We start from the raw sequence: 22,124 nt of genomic DNA on the forward strand, positions 1-22,124 counted from the left end.
AGGAGCAGTAACTTCTATAATAGCTGCATATGTGTAGTATGTATATACTGTATATACATACATCCAGTTCACATGCATTATCAAGAAGGAATACAGCTAAACTGCAAAAGTTTTCTTAAAAGCATTTCTGTTGTGTCCCCTCTTCACAGACTGCTGTGCCATTTTTCTTTTCATTAATAATATGAAAATCCTCACACATTTGGGGTTGCAGTTTACAAGTAGCCAAACCTTCAGCAAGAACAGTGTAAGCCATGTGCCAGTGCTGGCTGAGGCTATGGAAACATTTATTCTGTAGATTCTGCTGTATTCTAAAATGATTCCACAATTCGAATCCATTCTTAAAGATGTTTCCAAAATGTGTATAAATCCCATCAGTCCCCTTGGGCAGCAGGAAACCTATCTTTTTACTCTGCTTGATTTCAGACTGTGCATACTGTGTGGTATCATTATTAGATATCAAGAACAAGTGTGATTTTCTTCCTTGGTGTGAAAAGAACATACAATCACAGTCTCCAAACCTACAATATAGGCTAGAGCAGGCACCTTTCTGTTAGGGTAGCTTCAAATCTATAATTTTCATTCATTCCCTGCTGGCATTGCTATTTCTTATCTCCTCTCTGCTCCCCCAGTAACATATGAGAGGGTATTAGAAAAATAAATAAGTAAATGGACGGATGAATGGAGCATCCCTCACTTTAAAAAGATATTAACTAAATCCCAAAACTAAACCTAGTCCCCAGTATTTCAGAAACTACCTGCTAATACCCACTACAGTGTGATTTTTTTACCGTACTCAAAACAACATAGCTTTGTAGTAACTACACCTCTGACCAAGGTTTTAGTGATGACCATTCTGTCAAATACACTACAGACAGCACAGTAGATTGACTATTTTCTCTGTTTTTTCATTTATAGTCTTGCTAGTTGCAAGAAAAAAATTATATAAAATGCCACCCTAAATTCATCTCTAGATTTAGCAGCATGTTTTTAGCAGAGCTGCAGATTGACTCAGAATACTTTAAGGACAAATCTTGTCATAAATACCCTGTATGAAAACTTCTCCTCCCTCGTTTATCTGCTCTCCCGAGAGAGTAGTTAAGATATTTTTATATTAAATATGAGAATTTTTAACTTATGTAAATCAGTATGGTTGTTGACATCAAAACAGTTAATGAATCAGTGGGTAGTTACTAATAACATGTACATCTGAACTAGCACCTGAATCTAAAGCACATCCCTAATCCCACCGGTTCAAGGATGTTTCCCACCTGGCTGAGCCCCACGTGCAGTGTTCCCCCAGACCTGCAGAGCACTGTGTGGTATCTGACCCTGTCCACTGCAGAGTGATCTAGACACTGAGGGATAATGAAACAACAGAACTGTAAAATGTCTCATTCTGCATTCAAATGACAGTCTGAGAGATGAGAGCTGGCACATTCTCCTCCTATAATTTTACCTACCAGTTTGCCCTTGAAAGTGTCTCAAAATCACTTGATGCAGTAAGATCTTGAAATCTGAAGACCAAGTGCCCCATTTCTCTATAGCTAATTAGTCCACACATCCTGCAAAGCAAAAATATAATTGTCTCTGTGTGTAAAGCTATCTGGGGGAAGCCAGTGTATTTGCATGCTAATACAAAGGACTGTTTGTAAAGATAGACCCCCTCCATTATAAATGGGATATCAGAAAGGTGCCAATTATGAAGAAGGGGTGTACTGCATTATAAACCAACTGCCTTGTGCAACTAACTAATTGCTCTACGTGCTGTACAATCTGAAAATATAATTGACCCTGTCTGTAAAGCTATTTTTTGAAACAATAAATCATTAGCATGCCAAAAACAAGTGCCAGTTACAAAGCGGGGAGTATGACCACTGTGACCATCTGCCTCCTAGATGAGTGATCTATACTTTCTGGGGGGGAAAAAAAAGAGAGTAAAAAAATCCCACCCCCCCAAATCCTCTCTTTCTTACTGCTGTCCAAAATAAAAACAGGGCTCATGGGTTTCTATGTATAGGGCATTTGCAGTACTCTGCAGCAGAGGAGTATCTTTCAAAGGAGTCTTCTGTTCAGACTGAAATCCTGATGGGAAGGATCCCTGTCAATGGGAGTACTGTGTCTTTGTACACTGTTTTGGGCTGGCAGTGATTCTCTCCTAGGGGTGTTCCTTATTTCCACCTGGAGAATGAGTTCCACTCAAATACGTGCAGAAAGTCCTTTCGTCAAGCAACAGGCTTAGCTTTTTCCATTACTAAGCAATAAACATCAGTGAATTAAAGACGTGGCTCTCTGTGCACTTGGAATAACAACAATGGGACAGATGCTTCAGCTTATATGACCCCAACCCCTTGTGAATAATCAGCTGCGCCATATAAATACCCACGGGTTTTATAGCACGTTTTTTTCTTCAGAGTGCATGAAATGGTTCAAAACCACCTGCATTTTCCATGTATAAAGCACTTATGTATTTCCATGATCCAGAAATATTGATGTTTACATTAACCATTTTTGTCCAAATTTCTTTTGCATTGAGATATTCATGAGAAGTTTCTTCTTCACAACTTTATTACCCTTAGGCAAAGCTGCAGAGAAGCTGACATTACCTTGTACCACTTTAAGCAGCTCCTGGCAAATGCTTCTGTTTATTTTCCTGGTACCATATATTCTGGTGGTAAAATAAGTGGACACTGTGAAGAGCCTCTAAAAGACACCTGAATTATAAACTGAAATTAACTGGATCATGTTTTCAGAGATTCTGATGGGACCTGGTAAGAATATGAGTCTTCTCCTGTGTGCATCTTGTAGTGGAGCAGGGAAGTGGAATAGAGTTTATGAATTGTGCACCATTTCTTCTCTGCCTTCAAGGATTTCCCAACACGCATTGCTCACGTGAAATAAATTCTAGTCTGCATTCGGGAATTTTGACTCCTGGGCTTTGATCCACAGGATTCAATTCATGTTGGGAACCTGCCAGTAAAATCCCTGGTGAAAGGCAAATGAATAAACTTCTTGTAAAATGGTTTACATGTGTATACAGAGGTAAGTTCCTATCAGTAAATATTATTTCACCAAACCCAAACATCTGTCCTGCTGTGGAGCATAAATAGTTTTGTTCCCTCACATTCTGCCTGGTCATATTTATTTGCTGTTTGTAACTAAATGTTTTTTACAGACATGTATTGCAGTTTTAATACATTTTAACTATTTCTTCTAGAATGTCTGTAATGACACAATTTAGTCATTCTTTAGTAGGCCTTCACTTTAAACGTAGAACAGATTAATTGAATTTCACAGTATTTCAGAAGAGGCATGTACCTCTGTGCTGTTCTTGGAATGTTTTGTTTCCTTGAATTTTCTGCCTAGCTAAATGGAAACTGATAGACTGAGCCAGCAGGGGAAAAAAAAAAAGTAAAAAGAAAACAGAAATGCAGCCAACAAAGATTTTCTTTAAAGAATGTTTACAATCTAAAATATCCCAAAGTAATGATTAGCAAACAAAGGCTACCAATCTGGACAGTGGAGCTTTCTTTTCTGTCACTATCCCCACTCTCTTCAACATGCTTACATATACTTGCTTGGCTCCTCACATCAGGAGAAACAGCAGATGAAGTCTGCCCTCAAATTATATTACAATAAATAATTGTATTTCAATAACTAAATAATCAACCTGATTTACCAAAATAATTTTCTAGCCTTCCCACACCATACTTTACTAATACACCAAATTGTAGCATTTATTTATTAACAAAAAGATATTTTAGTAACACATCAATATGTATTAATAAAACTAAGCAGAATTTAACAAATGATAAAAATTTTGCTGTCACCAGAACTTTGTGGTTAATTTTTTTTTTCTAAATACACTTTCCCAAGTCTTTTGGGAGCCACTGGAATACAATGCTTTCCTACTTTGTATTTTTTTAAAGTAAGTGCAATTCTCCACCATTTCTCTTCATAACTTTACCAAGTACCCAACTGCAGCAGTAAAGGCAACCTCATTTGTACTATCACATCTGACCGAGAGTGCAAGCCCTGAGAGCAGTGACTGTGAGCTTCTCCCCCTAAAAACTCAGCTGCTGCAGTGACATAATCAGCACTCTCTTTTCTGTGGATATTAAGGCACCTGGCTTTCCTTTCTTCCCTAGTTTCTGTTCTTTTCTAGAAATAGGAGAAATGACAAAGTACCCGGGAAAGCCCAGCCTCTGCAGCAGCAGCCCAGGAGAGGCTCCTGGTGATGTAAGAATTATTCATCTGAAAACCCCGCGATTCCTCGCTCGCCGGGGCTGCTTTCTGTCGAGAGCACTGAAAGGAGGAAGTGGCTGGAGCGGAATACAGAGAACTCGCTGCTTTTACTCAACAACACATTTTCTGTTTCCTCGAATTGCAACAGTGTCTGTATCTGATACAGCCCCAGAGTCAATATTTGGTGGTGTCATCAGTTTCAGCTTCCAGAGCTCATAAACATTATCAGAGTTCACATCTCTCATAGACATCACGTTCACAAAAATTATTTGCTCTGATGTGAAACTCATCTTAAAATTCATGCTTCCTAACAAGTATTGAAGCCACCCCTAAAATTTCGTTTACTGGACTCTAAAATACAACTACTATTTTATAGGCGCATTAAAATTTAAAAAAAAATCTGCAGGAACTGTAATATTTTTAATTAAGTTTCAAATTGAAAAAACCAAATGTTTATACTAAGCAATTCCAACTTCAGACTGAAAAGCTGGTGTGCTCACACTGGTCATAGTAAATCTATGAGCATTACAGTGCATTCTCAAATCACCTTAAGTAATTCCAAACAAACTAGCAGAGTTTGCAAGACATAAAACATTTGAGCAATTAAAAAAAAAAAAAGGACAAAAGAATAATAGCTGACAAAAAAAAAAATCCTTTTCTTTTCATGCCTTTAGCTCACTGCCCCACTGAGATAACACTATTTGACTTCTAACATGCAATTAAAACAATGTTAAAATTCTCTTCAGTGTTTCTGCAGCATCTGCTTCACTGATTGGTGTCAGCTGAGGTAAAATTTTAGTCTTTATTTTGTAGGATTCTGCAGTGACTAGCAGATGCTTAGCTATTGTCTCAAACAAGCAGAATCTAAGCAGTGAAGACAACCATATCACAAACAACTGCTAGAATAATCACATAATATGAGTATTCAATGCACTGCCTCCTTCTGCATTTCTTAGATCTCACAAACTATAAGGAAGACAAGAATTTTGTGATGTAATCCTTCTCCTTCACTTTTACATGGGGAATGTAATCTGTTAGAACTGTAATAATTAAATGCAATTAGATCAGTCAAACCACGTGGAAATAGGCCCCTCAAATTTATAAAGGCATTCATTTAATCCAGTATCTTAAGTTTCAAAGCTTAAAAGGACAAATATTTAAGCTGATGGTCACACACTGTGCATCCTAACAATTCCCTGACTGTACACAGGCTGCCTGGCCATGAAATGCAGAGAAAGTGTGAATTTCTTCCATTAGAAAGTCTTTTTGTTAGTGAGATTCAGTTTGTCACCACTATTTTGTGGTTATGCAACAGAATAAAAGTCAAAATTTTGAAAAAGGCTGTCACAACTCTCAGGTCTATTTGGCACTTTTGTCTGAGACAAAGAAATAGCCCAACATGCCAACTTCAGAGGCATCCAGAACCAGGCAAGAGCTGTCCCTTCTCCCTGCAGTTCTGCCAAGGCACCTTAGTCCTGGCCCCCAGTATCTCCATGCTTCAGCTACCAAACCTCTCCTGTCAGAACCTGTCAGTTATGGAAAACTGGGCCAGACTCTGGTTTGGTTTTGTAATTTGGATTACAAATGTCTTCTTGGAATCAAAGTGAGTGGACCAAGCTCATTAAGCCTGTCCTAGACAGCTTCTGAAGCTTTGCGCATAATGACTGAGGCTGAGCATCAGAGGTGGAATGTTATGAATTAATATACACATTCCAAAATTTGACCTATTCCTTCCTTTCTTTTATTTTGCTTCTCTCTTTTAAGAGCAATTTATGCTCATTTATCAAAATGTTTGATAGCCAACAGGAAAATAAAATAATAAATAATAAATAAAAATCAAAGTATTTATTACCTTCGAGTTTTAAAGGAAATAAAGCCCAACAATGATTGTACCTTGAATTTATTTTCTTCTTCATAGCATATGAAATATGAAGAAAGAAAAAATAGCAGGAACTGTCATTCTGTCTTCAATGCAGAGCTAAAGAAGGTGCAAAGAAAACTCAAAGAAATAACTTTATGATGACTGATTTAAAAAATGTTAATACATAGATTACCTGTTTGTTAGAGGAAACACTAAATATTCTGGATTAACTTGAAAGCGTATTAAATGCCCTTGCTGAACTTGTTTCAAGAATTCCACCAGACTTTCATTCAAATATTCTGAGATCAGCAGTAGTTTTCTGGTTGGCAAGATTGCATTTTGATCAGAGACCTGCAGAAAGTACCTGTGCACATCCAGCTGCTGTGAATGGATCCTGGTGCAGCCAGGCTTTTGTTATTTATGGCCTGGTGGACACGCAGTCAGCATACTGCTAAATGTCATCCTGATTCAGGCAGTCCTACTGCAAGGAGAGGAACTCTGTTAGTGGTCAGGCTGTCATAGGCATTGCAATAAACTCCTTCTTTGACATCTTTCAGGTATCAAAGTTGAAGCCTCTCTCCTCCAAAGGTTTACCCCAATCATTGAATCAGTGTTGAGACTAAAATCTTATAAAATTAGAACTGCCAGCACAGTGGCCTCAGTGTTGCAGTACCTATATATCTATACATCTATATAGCTATAAAATCTTTTCCCTGGCTCCTTTGCATTACTCTGCAGTATTACTATTCAAGGCTTCCTAGTGGGAGCTGCTGCTGAATTGTGTGGTGACAGGGTTTGCTTTCATAATCAATTATGAATTCCACTGAAAAAGGCAATCCAATTATTCCCTAGCTCCCAACTATGCCAAGCACAAGAGCTTATGAGGCCACACATTCAGTGAGATAAGGGAACTGATCCAGCTTAAAACTGACCTACCAAAGAAAATAGTTAGCCCTCATTTGGGTGACCCCATGGCCACATGCCAATGGAAATGGGAAGAATCCTCATTCAAGAACAAGAACTTACACTGTCTCAATATCATCATTCAAATTCACCTATGCATTTTCCATATTCACTTCTCAGAACACAGCCCCCATTTTTACATAGATTGTGTTGCCTGCTCCTATCCATCCAGCTTTATGAGTCTGCATTTGTCTGTACTAAATGAATAGGTAGATTTGTTTGCACAGTCTGAGGTCACAAACTACTCTTCATGGGTGCCCTGACCAGGTCATGACCTGCCACCCAAACAATTTTTACATCACCCTTAGATACCCGCAATGATTTTATATCTATCATTCATGTGCAGAAATGCAAAGAGTCAGACCTCCGACCATCCCCACACAAACATGGTAAAAACACTCCCATTTACATGATGATTCCCTATTAACAACTGCTTTTTGATAACTGTCAGTTAACCAACACTTAATCCACTTAAGATGGGCTTTGCTGATATTGTAGAGTGTTAGTTTTTTATCAGTGTCACACAGTAGTAAGTCAGATGCTGTACAAAAGCCTATTACATCTACATACACAATAAAGCCCACCCTATTATCACCACAATTTTACAACTTGAGCCTCCAAAGCTGCTAAATTCTTTTCCATTTTTTAACATCCCATGTCTAAGTTTTCAACCTTGAACAGTAACTGAAGAAATGGAAATTAAATAATTTACCAGTTTGAGATTCTAACCAGTAAATTGCTGTGAATTTGTAACTGCACTATCATTTTCATTGTACTACATTGGCCATTTAGGTGAATGATAACCCAGGAGACAGCACCATGCAGGGCTAGCAAACAAGTAAATCATTTAGATTGCACACTGCTTTCAGCTGAAAAAGGGGCAGTAAATCTGTCCTGCCATTGCCTTCTCTTTTGTTGAATTTTCAGGATGGTGCAGTCTTTCCATTGAAACAAATAAAAAACCCCAAATTCTAGTGATTTAATTTATTGTCTGGGTTTTGCGCATAATGACTGAGGCTGACCAATACAAGGCAGTGCCCTAGAAGAATAGGCTTAGCCATTTAAGATCGTGCTGCCAGATAGATCACACAGCTGGCTTTAAGCAGATGAGGAGAAAATTCTGGTTACAGCATGGCACCATCTAATGGCTTCGGCTTTAACTGCAAGAACTCAAACAGCTTTAAGTGCTGGCCATACAAATTGCCCTTCTACCATTACTTTGCTCACCCATCTCACTATGTAGCACAGCTACATGGAAGGATAAAAAAAAGAGGAAATAATGTATGTTTAAAATATAAATCTGGGCTGACAACTTACAGGGTAGCACCAACTGCAACCTATTTTCAAACCATGACTGAACACTTCAGTTCCAAGAGAAGTATTTTAACACAAAATGTAGGTATACAAACAGCACAGTGTTGTCTAGACACAGAAATAATAAAGTACTGTATTTTCATTGAATCATAAAATGGTTTGGGTTGGAAGGGACCTCAAAGATCATCTAGTTCCAACCCCACTTCCATGGGCAGGGACACCTCCCACTAGACCGGGTTGCTCAAAGCTCCATCCAGCCTGGCCTTGAACATTTTCAGGGATGGGGCATCCACAACTTCTTGGGGCAGCCTCTGCCAGGGCCTCACCATCTTCACAAGCAAGAATTTTTTCTTAGCATCTAATCTAAAGCTACTGTCTGTTAGTTTGAAGCCATTCCCCCATGTCCTGACACTCCATGCCCTTCTACAAAGCCCCTCTCCATCTTTTTGGTGGGCTCCCTTCAGGCACTGCAAGGCCACAATTCAGTCATCCCAAAGCCTTCTCTTCTTCAGGCTGAATGGTCTCAATTCTCTCGGCCTTTCCTCACAGCAGAGATGCTCCATACCTCTATCACCTTGGTGACCTCCTCTGGACTTGCATCAACACGTCAATGTCCTTTCTGTGCTGGGGACCCCCATATTTCTAACTTACTTTTGGATAATTTCTGCTAAGAAAAGGTATGCCTAGATTTTACATTATTTTGCACGGTGGAACTTCACATTACTTTACAATTATGCTAAGAAACACAGAACTTTGTAAAATACTGTGACAACTTTTTGGATTTGTTTGTCAGAAAGTTCAAGGTAAGAGGTAATCAGGACACTTGGGTTGCATTCCTATCTGCTGGTGACTTACTGTATTATACTGAGCAGATCAGTCTGGCTGCATGAAAATAGCTTTTGTTTCAAGTATGGAAATGCTAATATTAAAATTCCTTGTAAGCATGCCAATGATTTAATAATCTTTTAAGTATATCAAGAACTAAAAACATGCATTGTCATGAGAAAACAATATTGTTATATAAATTTCCTTGCAGGAAATGCAATGGCCAGTATTGATGCTCAGAATAGCCACAGCATAGGCAGAAATCTTCATTTGAATATAAGTGTTGTTTAAGACCACGACTGACATTTAGATGTTAATAAAAACCAAGTGGTTTTCACTTAAAAGTGAAAGGCTGCATAACTTTACCATTCCATCAATTCCATTCAACACCATTAAAATGTAGTTTAAATCTAAGAAAAGGGTGATTGAAGACAGGAACAGGTTCCCTGGAGAGGCTGTGTGGTCTCTGCTCTTGGAGGTACTGAAAAGCCAACACACCTCAGCCCTGGACATCCTGCTGTAGCTGCCCTTGCTCTGAGCAGGGTGGGACTGGTTGTTCTCCAGAGGCGCCTGCCCACTTTGGCCATCCTGTGGGTCTGTGATTTTCTAAAATTTCTGTTGCTGCTTTAGAAATAAAACCCAAAACCTCAACACAGAATTAAATTGTGTTCATCTCCAAATCTTGTGATTATTTTCCAGATCTTCTAAGATTTAGAAAAGTTCCCTCTCGTATAAATATTTAGGATAATATCTCAGGCTAGCCAGGGAGCGAATTACTGAAAAGATTTAATACTGGATCTGGAAGTAACTCAATGGCTCCAGAGACAAACTAAACATAATGAAAATGTTTCAAGTCACTGAGGTGGAATTCAGTCACAGCTGGTATATTTCATAAAATATAGATTTTTTTCATTTAAGAAATAACCCTATGAATAAACCAGCAAAAATTTAAAGGCAGATCTATAAAGTAATTCAACTGTTCTCACATATTGAAAATATATTTACAGAAATTCTAAGAACTGAAATAACAATTTTTGAAAAGAGTGAATAGAAGTACAAAATCTAGTGATAGAGAAATAGAGTTAACACACATACCCCAAACTTCCTCTCTTTTATCCTTTAGAGAGACACAGTCAGAAGATCTCCTTGCTACCCTTTCCTCCGGACAGACTTTCACATGTTCCACGTATGTCCAGCTAACCAGTTGCTTCTGTGACTACTGCTGCCTTGGAGCCTGCTCCTATCACTACTGCAAAAGCATTTGCTGGCTCAGCTATAATTTGGTTGTCCCCTTTTACGGTTACAGTGTGAAACTTTGGAAGTGCAGCTGAGTCTGACTCATGTTCCAGGCAGCAGGATGCGTATGGGTACACACACTTTGGCGAAGCCTAAAGCACCATGACAGTGCACTTCTACGAGACCCCTCAGGTAAAACTGGATCCCAAATACAGCTTTGAGGTCTGTGCTTCAGGGATGCACTAACACACTTGTCCAGCTCACAGCAAACTGAGATATGAGTAGGGCACTGCTGCTTCCAATGCTTTGAGCAGTTAAAATCACGGTCACTTGGACAGGAGTGCAGTGCATGCCACAACCTGCACAGATAAAAGAGTCTAGCAGAGGAGATAGTCTGAAGTATACTGTCATTAATTTTAAAGAGTAGATACGTTATTCAAATATATCAAATTTTTTAAAAGCAAAAGTAAGAATTTATTTAGTGTACTAGAAGCACCTGCCTGTGGAAAAAACCCAAACATAAAATAATTAAATACTCAGTCACAGAATCATATGTTATAACTTTGCATTTATATATTTAGAGTTCTGTTCCAACTACAGATTCTTGCAATTGGAATACAAAAGCCCTCTGGCAAAATTTAAATATAAAAATGTAGACATAGTTCTTGTTTACAGGGAGAGTTGTAAAAGCAAGAAAGAGAAACAACAGCCTGAGGCATTGACAACAAGTTCTTTCCAGCTGGAAACGCCATGCACATAAGGTAAGCTGCTTTACAAGGTAAGCAGAGGAATACATTTACCACTGGCTGTACAAACACACAACAAAAGATCACCATAGGATATACACGGGGAAATAAGTACTAAGAGTAAGTGCATAAATGTCTAAGTGCATTTTTCGTATAAGGGGAAATCAGAGCATTTGGCAATGGCCAGCATTAAAACTAGGGAAAAAGATTCACCATCTTCCTGCACTGAGGAGAAAACAGAATGCGGATACAGACCCAATGAACTGCCTCCTGTTCAGCAGAAATACTTGTAGAGTTGTATCCCTTATGCTGACTTTAAAATGTGACTTCAGTGAAAATTCTTCTTCTTCCTTTAATACATCATTCAAACTCGGTAGCAAAGAACAGACCCTTCAACAAATAGCACACTTTCCTTTCTGCATAACTTAGGCTCATCTGGCTGGACAGTCTTCATCCAGGGGTTGAAAAATCTGTTTTTGTAAATATTCTGCACTCCACTCTCAGTTAGAATCTCTGCTTTTCCCAGTTCTCTAAAGTCATGTCACATCCTATTGAAGTGTTAAGTAGAAAGACAGAAAAATGCAAATTGCGGTTCACATTGAAAGGAAATGACAGTTTAGAGGGTTTGTGTAGCACAATTCAGAAACTCTACACTATTTTACTGCTTGCATGTCTATCCTCTGCTACTGACTGCTCCAAGTAACTACAGTGCCACACACTCCTTCTCAGAAAACAACTCAGCATTATTTGTTACTTGAACTTTTTTTTCTTAGCAGAATACTTCCACAAATTTCCTCCCAACTAGTTCCTCTAAGAAAGAAAATCTATTTCTCTTTTAATGTCTGGCCCTTTATATTTTATACATACAAATATCACATTATATTCTGTGGTTTTAAAAGTAATCATTTGGCTACTTCAACAAGGAAAAATACTATTTTCTCCTTTGTATAAAAAGATGCCTTTCTAAAGAATGCCCCCGCAGATCCAATAAAGCTTCTAGAACAGACAACACATCATATCTACCCAGGAAGAACAAGAGCCTCTCAGCAGCCACTATCTGTTGTTTCTCCTCTTGCTGTATTTGGCATGACAGTAACCCCTCTGCTGACACTATTTGCTTTCCCTAAACTGCTGTCTGTATTACCAGAACTGGTTTCCTTTTTTTCTGTATGTGCTCCCTCCCCACAGAGCTCTCCAGATCACCACCTTCTACCTGGTCTCATGAAAATGATGTTATATAAGTAATTCTGTCCTCTGCATTCAGTATATTCTCCAGTTTATATTTGCCTATGCTGTCTATCAGGCAGACCAAATATCTTGTAATAAAAAATTTAACTCAAAGTACTTTATATGATTCTCTGTATTTTCTTGCTGTGATGATTTACCCTGGAACTGCCAAACTAAAGATTGGTTCAGACTATGCACTCACTACTGACCAAACACTTTTTTTCTGAATTTTCTTTCTAGGAAACAAAGGTTCAGAATAGCATTGAGGGTCTGACACTATACTGCAACAAACATGACTGCATCAGTTGGCATCAAATGGAGATGAAGGGTTTGAAATTGATGCTGAACTGGAAATATTATACACTAGCTTTAAGTTATATCAGTCAGTCAAGTAATAACTTTCAGTTATTAATGTCTTTACAGCAGAACTGTGTTTCAGTTCAAGTGCCAAACTCCTCCCTTTTTGTTCCAGCTGGATGGCCTGGCAGGGCACTAAGCAGACATTGTCAGTGGCAGCACAGCCATGCTGTACAATGAGCTTCACAGCACAAGCACTATTTCTTCAGTCTTTCTATTTTGACTTACACTGGGCTAATTTAGGCGGATTTACCATCAATTAAATATGACAATGAATACAGCAAAGTCAAACAAAGTTCAATTTCCTACAAATACAATATAAAGTAAGGCACTGAGTGTATTCACTGCTTACCAACTTCAGGTTCTTAAGATTCATTCCCAGTGTCTATTTTTCAGGCAGTTGAAATAACATTCAAGGAAGTGATCAGATGTAATGAAATGGTTTCAGAGTAGTTTTACATTGTATATCTAGAAAGAATGTACAAAGTTTTGTCTTAAAGTCTCACTAATGAAACAAAAACCTTGGGAGAAGGATTGTCATATATTTGTAAATAAACAATCTGCCACTCTAAGCTGAAAAAAGGCATTTTACAAGAGGAAGGGAAAGGAGTATCAATGCTGAGAAGACCATACTTCTAGACCTTTTTTCACTAGTGTCCCATGGCATACAAGATACTCTTAACCAAACAGTGACTATATTTTAGTTAATTTCTGCAGTGCTTAGCAGAATTCTCAAGACAGTGGAATAATCAGCACACAGAGGGGTGAGCAGTCCAGAGCCTCCCTGACGGAGCTCCCTCACCCTGCATTTTAATCACTCGGGAATGTATGAAGAAGAGGTAATACTGTATGTAACACATTTATAAAATAACTTGGATACATTACAATGGTGTCTGCTTAAGATGATTCCACGCTTCTTTACCTCTAAATCTCCCCACTAACTCTATTCTGGTATTATCAGAAAAGCTGAAAGGGGCATATAAAGCAGGGGAGAGAAGCATAAAAAAGGCCATACCATTAACTCAGATATAATGAACAGTCACTTATGGCACTTTAAACCGTTCTTAAAATTCATGGAAACTTTGGTTATGTGAAGTTTCACTCCTACACAGTCTTCTCTGAATTATTCTTCAGTGGGATTTCTTCTGTGATCAGCAGCTCTAATAATCAGGCACTACAGATGGGTTCTGCTCTGCTGGTGCTGGGGTGGTCATAGTGATGCCTGACAGACTGTGCAGATGAGAGGATGTGTGTAATACTGGAAAGGGGTAGGAGATTATTAGTCTATTTTCCATAGCCTTTCTGTCCTTTTGCTCCCAATGGGATGATTTTGCAGTGGCATAATACAGGGTTTGTACACCCCATTATATGAGTCTGGAAGGAGCTCATGGGCTGTTGGGTACCTAATCAGCCTCTCCCAGAGGCAAACAAGAGACTTCAAAGGAGAAACAAAAAAAGGAAGAGCCCTGCCTAATTAGTGCTCAGCTAACAGAAGCAGACTTGGGGGAAGACACAAGGAGAACTGGTCCCTGTCCCAGTCCCATGGTAGAGAGAAAGGCTTGACAAAAGCTTTGTGGCTTCTTGGCTGACAATGCTCAACTGCAGCTTCCCTGAGCCATGGCAGCACAGACGCTTCCATGAATCGGGGGTTCAGAGAGAAGAACAAAGAATCAGCTGTCAAAACAGCCTAGAAACAAACAACAATGGTACACTTCTGTATGTCCAGGTCTAATTTTACATACACCAAAAGAAATAGAGGTTGCCCTATCTTAAGCAGAGGGTTACATCCATTCAGTCCTTTGGGTGTCCCAGGGCTGTGTGGAGAAGCAGAATGAAGTTGGCAAAGGGCTTTTAAACATTAACTTTGTAAACTTTTGTGCCTTTTATTATAAAAGACATGAAAAGATTTATTTTTGTCATAACAGGTGTTTTTAGGTCTTTTCCTTTCTTACTTTTTTCCTAAGAAATGTCAGAAACGAAATCTTGGTGACTTGCCCATGAGAGTGTAACTGAGAAGAGGACAATGGTCTAAGACAAATATATGTTCATAAGGAGCTCATAAATAAATACTTAATAAAGGAACAAATGTATCCTAATTTCTCTTACAGACTTCCTACTTCCCAGAATTGTGAACCACATTGATACCTCATGTGGCTCTTCGCAGGTTAGCAACATATTATTAAAAAAAAAAATCATAAAATATAGGAAAAATTAAAAAGATAACCAAGATAAATTTTAATGGCTTTTTATACCTGTGCCTTAACTGTCTTTAGCAGAAAGGGATTATGAGAAAATATCGTTCCAGAAGAATTTTTTTATAAACAATTTCACAATCAAACCAGCTAGATATTTACTGCTTAAATGTTTTATGAATGCATGTGTATACATGAATATATTTTAAAAAAAATTATTTTGTCCTTTTCTTTGGTATGATTAATTTTAATTTTAAATGTTCTTTCTCAATTTAGTTTTTCTCTCATCTTGGATCAAAGTTGGGATAACTAAGTACACAGATATTAACAGAATATACCATTTGAGTATAGAGAGCTCCAACATGAATATTTTCTCTTAGAAACCTTTTAATTTCTTGCTTGCATCTTGCTGTGTTGGAAACAAAGTAGATTGATTTCTCATAATTCCCAGGAGAATTTATGGCATTGACAGCTGAGGAAAGGGACACAGAAGCTTTGGAGACATTAAAATAACAGAGACAAGAGCTTAAAAACAGGATCTATACAAACTGCTTCACATCCTGTATTATGAAACCTACTCACGTCTAGAGGATACCACTTTGTTTTCAAAGACCAAATGAAGTGCACAGTCAGATTTATTATATGCTTCAATAAAAGAGAGATATGTTCTCTGAATAAGGAATCCATGCTCTAATGCACAGCAAAACCAATGTACAATTTTCCTATTTCACATTCTTCGTACTGAGTATCATAGAAGTGCACAAGCATTTCCATGTAGGTTAATTCATAGATGGGGAAATAAAACTCCTGTTAATAACAGAAATCTGTAAAAGCTCAAGTCCTTAGAACGGAGGTTTTAAAAGCAAGCAGAATTAAGAGTGGCTGTTCACCACAAGGTAACTGAGGGAAAAAATATTAAGGATGGATGAACTCTGGTGACAGTGTCTGTTTATTCTTTATCTTAAGACTAATCAAGAGGGCATAATCAAAATACTAAAAAAAAAAAGAAAAGAAAAGAAAAGAAAATTATCTCTTAAAATGGAGAGATTAACTGGTAACTCTCTTAATGTTTACTATAAGCTCTTGATAATCAAGGACCTTCTGTAAAAATACCCAACATGTGGGTTTTAAAACACAATGAATAAAACCTAATTTAGAAACACTTGATTTCTGTGTTAAAAAAACCCAGAAAGCAGAAAACCCTCATGATCTAAAGAGGCCAAAGGAAAGACAGCATGAGGGAAATACTGCTAAAACTGAATAAATTATCATCTTTTCATTTAATGCAGATCCAAGTTCAGCATGAAGATTGCCATTAAAATATTGCCTAAAAGTAAGGGGAAAAGGCAACTATATTAGCTTCAGCTGCTTCAAAAGATGGGGTATCTCTATCATTAAGATATTAACCAGTATCTATTTAGTATTAACTTTTCACCTTAATCATTGCTTATATAAAATATGTATCAGAGTAAAAGTAGTGATGAAATAAAAAATAAAGATGTTCATTTCACATATTCTTCTGAAACAGTCTTGTTAATAATTACATGCTCATATCCCTGAATTAAGAATGTCTTCATTTTGCCACTTAAACAAAATGAATACAATATCCATAAGGTTACTACAAGATACTTCATTAAAAACCAGTGCTATGGTTGCCTTTCTTCTATTAAGTCACTCTTTCAGAACTTGATATTGGGCTAATAAACTAAGGACCTATACTTTATTGAAAAAAAATCCTTCAGGATCCCTTGCAAAGTCTGTAAAACTAGGGATATTAAATGCAGCATCTCCCAAAGTTGGCAAGTCTGGTTATTATAATTCACATATCTAAAACCTCAGCACACTTGCAATTCAATACAGACTGGTTCCCAAACTTCTGTTCCAACAAACCACTGCCACACTTGATACTGGTATTTTAACTGGAAGCCGATCATCTTCAAGCTGCTCCTCAGTGGCATCACCAGAAGCACAGGCCTAGGTGCATCTCACTTCCCCCCTGCACCATTTCTACTATCTGTGTAAGGTGAACTTTAAAAATTTGTAAATTTAGCTTTTCTAATCAGCTGATGAAGCATTACCAATTTTTCTTTTACATAAAAATATATTTAAATTCATTCAGAACACTGATTCAAAGGTTAGACATGCTGGATCTGCCTAGCCATCATGAATAACTATTAAAATGCAATTATAAATAAAACTCTTCATTGGAAAAAATCCTTAGCATGCAGTTCATTTGATGCCATGGCCTACTTATAAATAACAAATGTCCAGTAATTCTTATGGAATCCACCAGGAACACTGCCATTTCACAGCTTTCAACCCCAAATCCTGCCTTTGAAAATCTGTGAAAATAATCATTGCAGTATGCCCTGAAAAAGAATAAACGCAGGCTCTAGTTCCAGAGGTGGAACCTTCAGCCATATCACAGTTCAACGAGTGTCCCCTCTCTCATACAAATCACTGCTGCCTAGGGAAATTAAATCTTTCAGGTATTGAGTTCAAAATACTCAGAATATTCAGTCCGAGAGCTCACCAGGTTATATTTCACTAGAAGTTAGAGAGAACAAAGGGAACAAAAGGCATCCTTGGCCTCCTGTTGCTGCATAAGTATAATCTTACATAACTAAGTGCAACCCAGTAACAAACTGACAGCCCCACAATGTTTTTTTTTTTTTTCCAGAGGAAATTATTATTCAGCTATTTCATTTGGTTGCTTCCTTCACACAATGAGTATTTCTTCAGGCTTCTCTGGGTTGAAGTTCAGTCAGTTAGCTCTCCTCCAAATCTCGTTTTAATTCATAGAACTCTTAATCTGTTACGTTGGCTATCATGAAGATGTAAATGTGAACAACAGTTTACTGGGGGTATTTTAACACTTATCACCTGATTTCTCTTACTACTAATCTATGACTATGGAAAGGAAGGGGTGTTAGAGGTGGGTTTATATTACTATCCATGTTGGTTTTGAGAACAGGTCTGTAACTGTCCAGGAGAATTCCGTGTGATTTCCCAGAGATAAAGAAGCAAGCCACTCCAAAACAATTCTCCCAACCCTTTCAAAGGAACAGCAGCAGCACTGGCAGGTGATAGCACTAAGGCAGTACAAGGGGAGTAACACATGCTCGGTACCGATAGCAGTTGACTCCTGTGCTATGCTTAGTACAGTGCCTACATCATGTATGAACTGATTGGGATGAAAGAAATATGAGGATTCCAGGCATTTCCATCTACTCACAAAATCATAGCATTACTCCCAGAGACAATAACCACATAAATACTCCATTACCAACCAGTCAGGGAAAGCCCTATGGGATTCCTCACCCCTGCAAAGCAGCACAGGTGTCTGTCACCACTTTTCCCCCAAATACTTCATTTTTGCTTTTACTCCATTGCAAATCTTAATGCAGTATCTTCAACACACTTCTCAGATTCTAGAAACCATGCTCCATCTGCTTTACAGTATTCAATAGCCTCTTGTGACCTTACTTCCCTATTACCCTACATTTACTCAAAAGTCCAGAAAATTAGTTGAAATACAACTTTCCAAGTGACAAAAATGAGGAAGACAACTAGGGAACTCATTCTGTGCCGCTGCAATTACTGCTGGAGCTGGGTGAACACAAGTACAATGAAAATGGGCTGTAGAGGGACATGATATACAACATAACAACTGAAAGAGCTGTCCAAAGGGTGCAAGATGAGAGGTTTCATGCTGTAGGTAAGTATGTGGTTTGAAGGCATGCACATTGGCTCTGCCACCCGAGCACAAATGATCTTGTGTGCCTCAATTCCCATTGCTGCCAACCTAACAGCATTTAGGCGCTGGTTTGGGTTGGGATCACTAAAACTCTATCGCTCACAATATGGTTCAGTGGGCATGGTGGTATTGGGTTGAACACTGGACTTGATTATCTTGGAGGTCTTTTCAAACCTTAATGATTCTATGATTCTGTAGAGTTAATTTTCTTTATAGAAACTGGTATGGGGCTGTGGTTTGGATTTGTGCTGAGAACAGTCTTGATAATTCAGGGCTGTTTTTGTTATCACTGAGCAGTTCTTACCCAGAGCCAAGGCCTTTCCTGCTCCCCACCCACCCCACCAGAGAGAGGCTGGGGGGCACAAGGAGCTGGGAGGGGACACAGCCAGGACAGCCGACCCCAACTGACCCAGGGGATATCCCAGACCATATGGCACCACGCTCAGCATATAAAGCTGGGGAGGAGGAGCAAGGGGGGACATTTGGAGTGATGGTGCTTGTCTTCCCAAGTCACCATTACAGGTGATGGAGCCCTGCTGTCCTGGGGATGCTGAACACCTGCCTGCCCTGGGAAGTGGGGAATGAATCCCTTGGTTCACCTTGCTTGCGCACATGGTGTTTGCTTCACCTGTTAAACTGCCTTTATCTCAACCCACTCAGTTTTCTCACTTTTACCCTTTCAATTCTCTCCTCCAGTGTGTGGCCCTGTGGGGCTGAGCTGCAAGCTGGTATTAAACCATGGCAACTTATAAACTTATCTAGCAGAGGGTCCTGAGAAGTTAGTGGTAAGTGATATTATCAGGCAACTCTGGTACAGACATTAGATGCATCATTCTGTTACTATTTACTTAAGAAGCACTGTATGGGACACACAGATCAATGAGAAAAGATATGAAGTATTACTGTAATACTTCCTCATTATATACCAGAAGCCATATCCCCGTCACATTCAAAGTAATCCATATTTCCCAAGGATAACTGTAATTTTTAATTACAAAATGATGATTTAGTCAGTGCACCTGCCTTTTAAGCATAAAATACATTCTTTACAAAGTATGTGCCTCTTTTGTGATTTCAAAGAGAACTGTAAATGTAGAAGAGTGTGAAGATCAACAGTCAGCAAACAGTCAAAAAGCTTTCTGATGATGAATAACCCCCTTTGAAGTGGTCTACTTCAATATTGTTATTTCTGGAATTTCAAGCATGAACTCTATGAGCAGCCAGACTACACATTTCTATTCAGTGGCAATAGAAGTCAGCTAATTTGGTACCAACTACAACAGGATATTATTGTTTATGTATGGTTTTTATCTCATAGTTAAGGACGAATCAGCCAAATTCCACAAGATATTTACTTATTAAAGGGAAGTTTAGAAATGGAGGAGCCACAGTGTTAGAGTGCAGATCTCTAAATTTTTTCCATTGAAATGAAAACTTTACACTTGGAAAATACACTTCAGTACTGAATGTATTCATTAGCTTTTTCCATTTGATCTTAATTTGATGACAAAGACATTAAAAGGATGTAATATTACAGTAAATGCAGTTTCGACAAAGAGTTCACTCATCCATTGTACTGTCAGAAAAGGTTCTTGTATTAAAATGGCTTAAAATTTTCAAAGGATCATCTCAAAAGGTGATTAATTTACATGTTAGCTTAAGAAAAAAATCCTGTCACATTCATTTTCATTTTTTTTTCCTTAAAAAATAGTCAAAACATATCTGCACGTTGCAACACCATTGAGTGCCCCCCCGAAAAATGACAGTGCATAAATTACAAAGCAAGCTTTTCACAGCAAACACAGATCTGTGCACAAGTTATAATAACATCCTCTTAATCCCTAAAGCAGAGCAGAGATAAATGCATCTTTAATATGTTCAAAAGCTGTTACTTTTTCCTTTTTTTTTAAACCATACTGCAGTGCTATGAGCTTAAACTTCTCTCATTGCATTGCTCCAGGCAGTGGATCTCTGAACAGACGCGCTTTCATCCTGTGAATATAGGTGAGAGAATAAACCAATGCCTGTTTTCCTGCCTTCAACATAAAGGCAGCTAGACAAGAACCTGTGAGATATCAAACAGGCTAATGAAACCTGACTGCCCTAAAAGAGACTGGCTGAGAGTTTGGCTTTCATTTGATAAATAAACATCTGAAGTTGTTATCTGCTGCAAATGCTCTCACTTGGGGTCCAACAGTAACTTTCTTGTTATAACACTAATATTTAAAGTAACACCAGAATGCCTTGTATGTTAACTGAGGCATAGTATTTGTCTGTCATAACTATATTAATATTAATTTCAGAAACTTCTAGGCATTGAAAATATAAGCGTCTATAAATCTGAGAGAAAAATATAGGTCTAATTCAATGGCTTAATAAAATTTCCTAACAGTTGTTTCAATTTCCTACCACACAGTCTAACTAGAAACTGATTATCATCAATAAGAAATATCTTTCACCTCTTAATATATGTATCTATCTTTCTGTGAAAATGGAGTTGGATTATAAAACAGTAAAATAATGAAATTATATTAGTGAGAAAAATACTAACTCACTACGTCCCTTGTACCTGCTCAACATGCTGTGGCAGTCAGCATATGGCAGTCAGCTCCCAAATAGATGGCACCAGAAGTTCAAAACAGTTGCTTGTCGCAGCATGCAAAGAAAAGGGAATTTTCTTTATCTGCACACACAGTTCTTTGAAGCTGTCCTGTGAGAGGTAACTCTCAATTAAATATCACTATTTCCCCTCTCTCCCCACCAAAAAAAAAAGATTGCAAACCCTTTTATTATGCCTAGGGGGATGAGTGAAAAATTACAAACATTGCCAAGTGTGTAACTAGAAAAACTGCCTTGAAGTGGGTGGGGGTGTTTAGATCTTGGCAGCTGCTGTGTAATCAAAAGCTTTTACAAAAGCTAAAGTAATTTAAGTCTTGTCAGAGAGGCTCACTGATTCTGGTAGTTATTTTCTTGCAGACACCGTAAGTTGATCAGCTCTTCACACAGCATTCACTGGGGCTGTTGTCCAGAGTGAGTGCTCTGTATGTCCCCTCAACAGAACCAACCCACAAAAGGACGAGATTATAGAAACAATGCAGAATCCATGCTTTAGAAAGCATGAAATATAGCTAAGAACTGAAACTCTGGCTATTTGTTTGCTGATTTCTTTAAGTCCTGTTAATCAAAGAAATCAGTAAGGTCTAGAAAGCTACCTTCTGTGGCTGACAGGGATACTCAGTACATCTTTATTGATATTTCTAAGGGAAGCCATAGGCATTAAATACACTAAGATTTTTTTTTTTAACTGCATTTTGCTTAGAAAGTTGAACTTTCATCTAAACTCCTCACTTTCTCCCTTTTGAGAAACTAGAGGTCCAAGATGGTGCCTTCATTGTTATGCCTCA

General features: G+C 38.2%; 2 long non-coding RNA genes across 3 annotated transcripts in view; one reads left to right on the forward strand and one right to left on the reverse strand.

Annotated features, from left to right (window-relative positions):
• The window catches only part of LOC108447469, a 113,190-nt gene that overhangs the window by 77,586 nt on the left and 13,480 nt on the right, over positions 1-22,124 (reverse strand). The gene's annotated exons all lie outside the window — the stretch shown is intronic.
• On the forward strand, positions 10,304-15,132 carry LOC108447471. Its single transcript, XR_001863052.1, has 3 exons — positions 10,304-10,633; positions 11,117-11,202; positions 14,880-15,132. It is a non-coding gene; the product is annotated as an uncharacterized LOC108447471 (long non-coding RNA).

Source organism: Corvus brachyrhynchos, unplaced genomic scaffold (assembly GCF_000691975.1).
Source record: "Corvus brachyrhynchos isolate BGI_N302 unplaced genomic scaffold, ASM69197v1 scaffold346, whole genome shotgun sequence".
NCBI lineage: Eukaryota > Metazoa > Chordata > Aves > Passeriformes > Corvidae > Corvus > Corvus brachyrhynchos.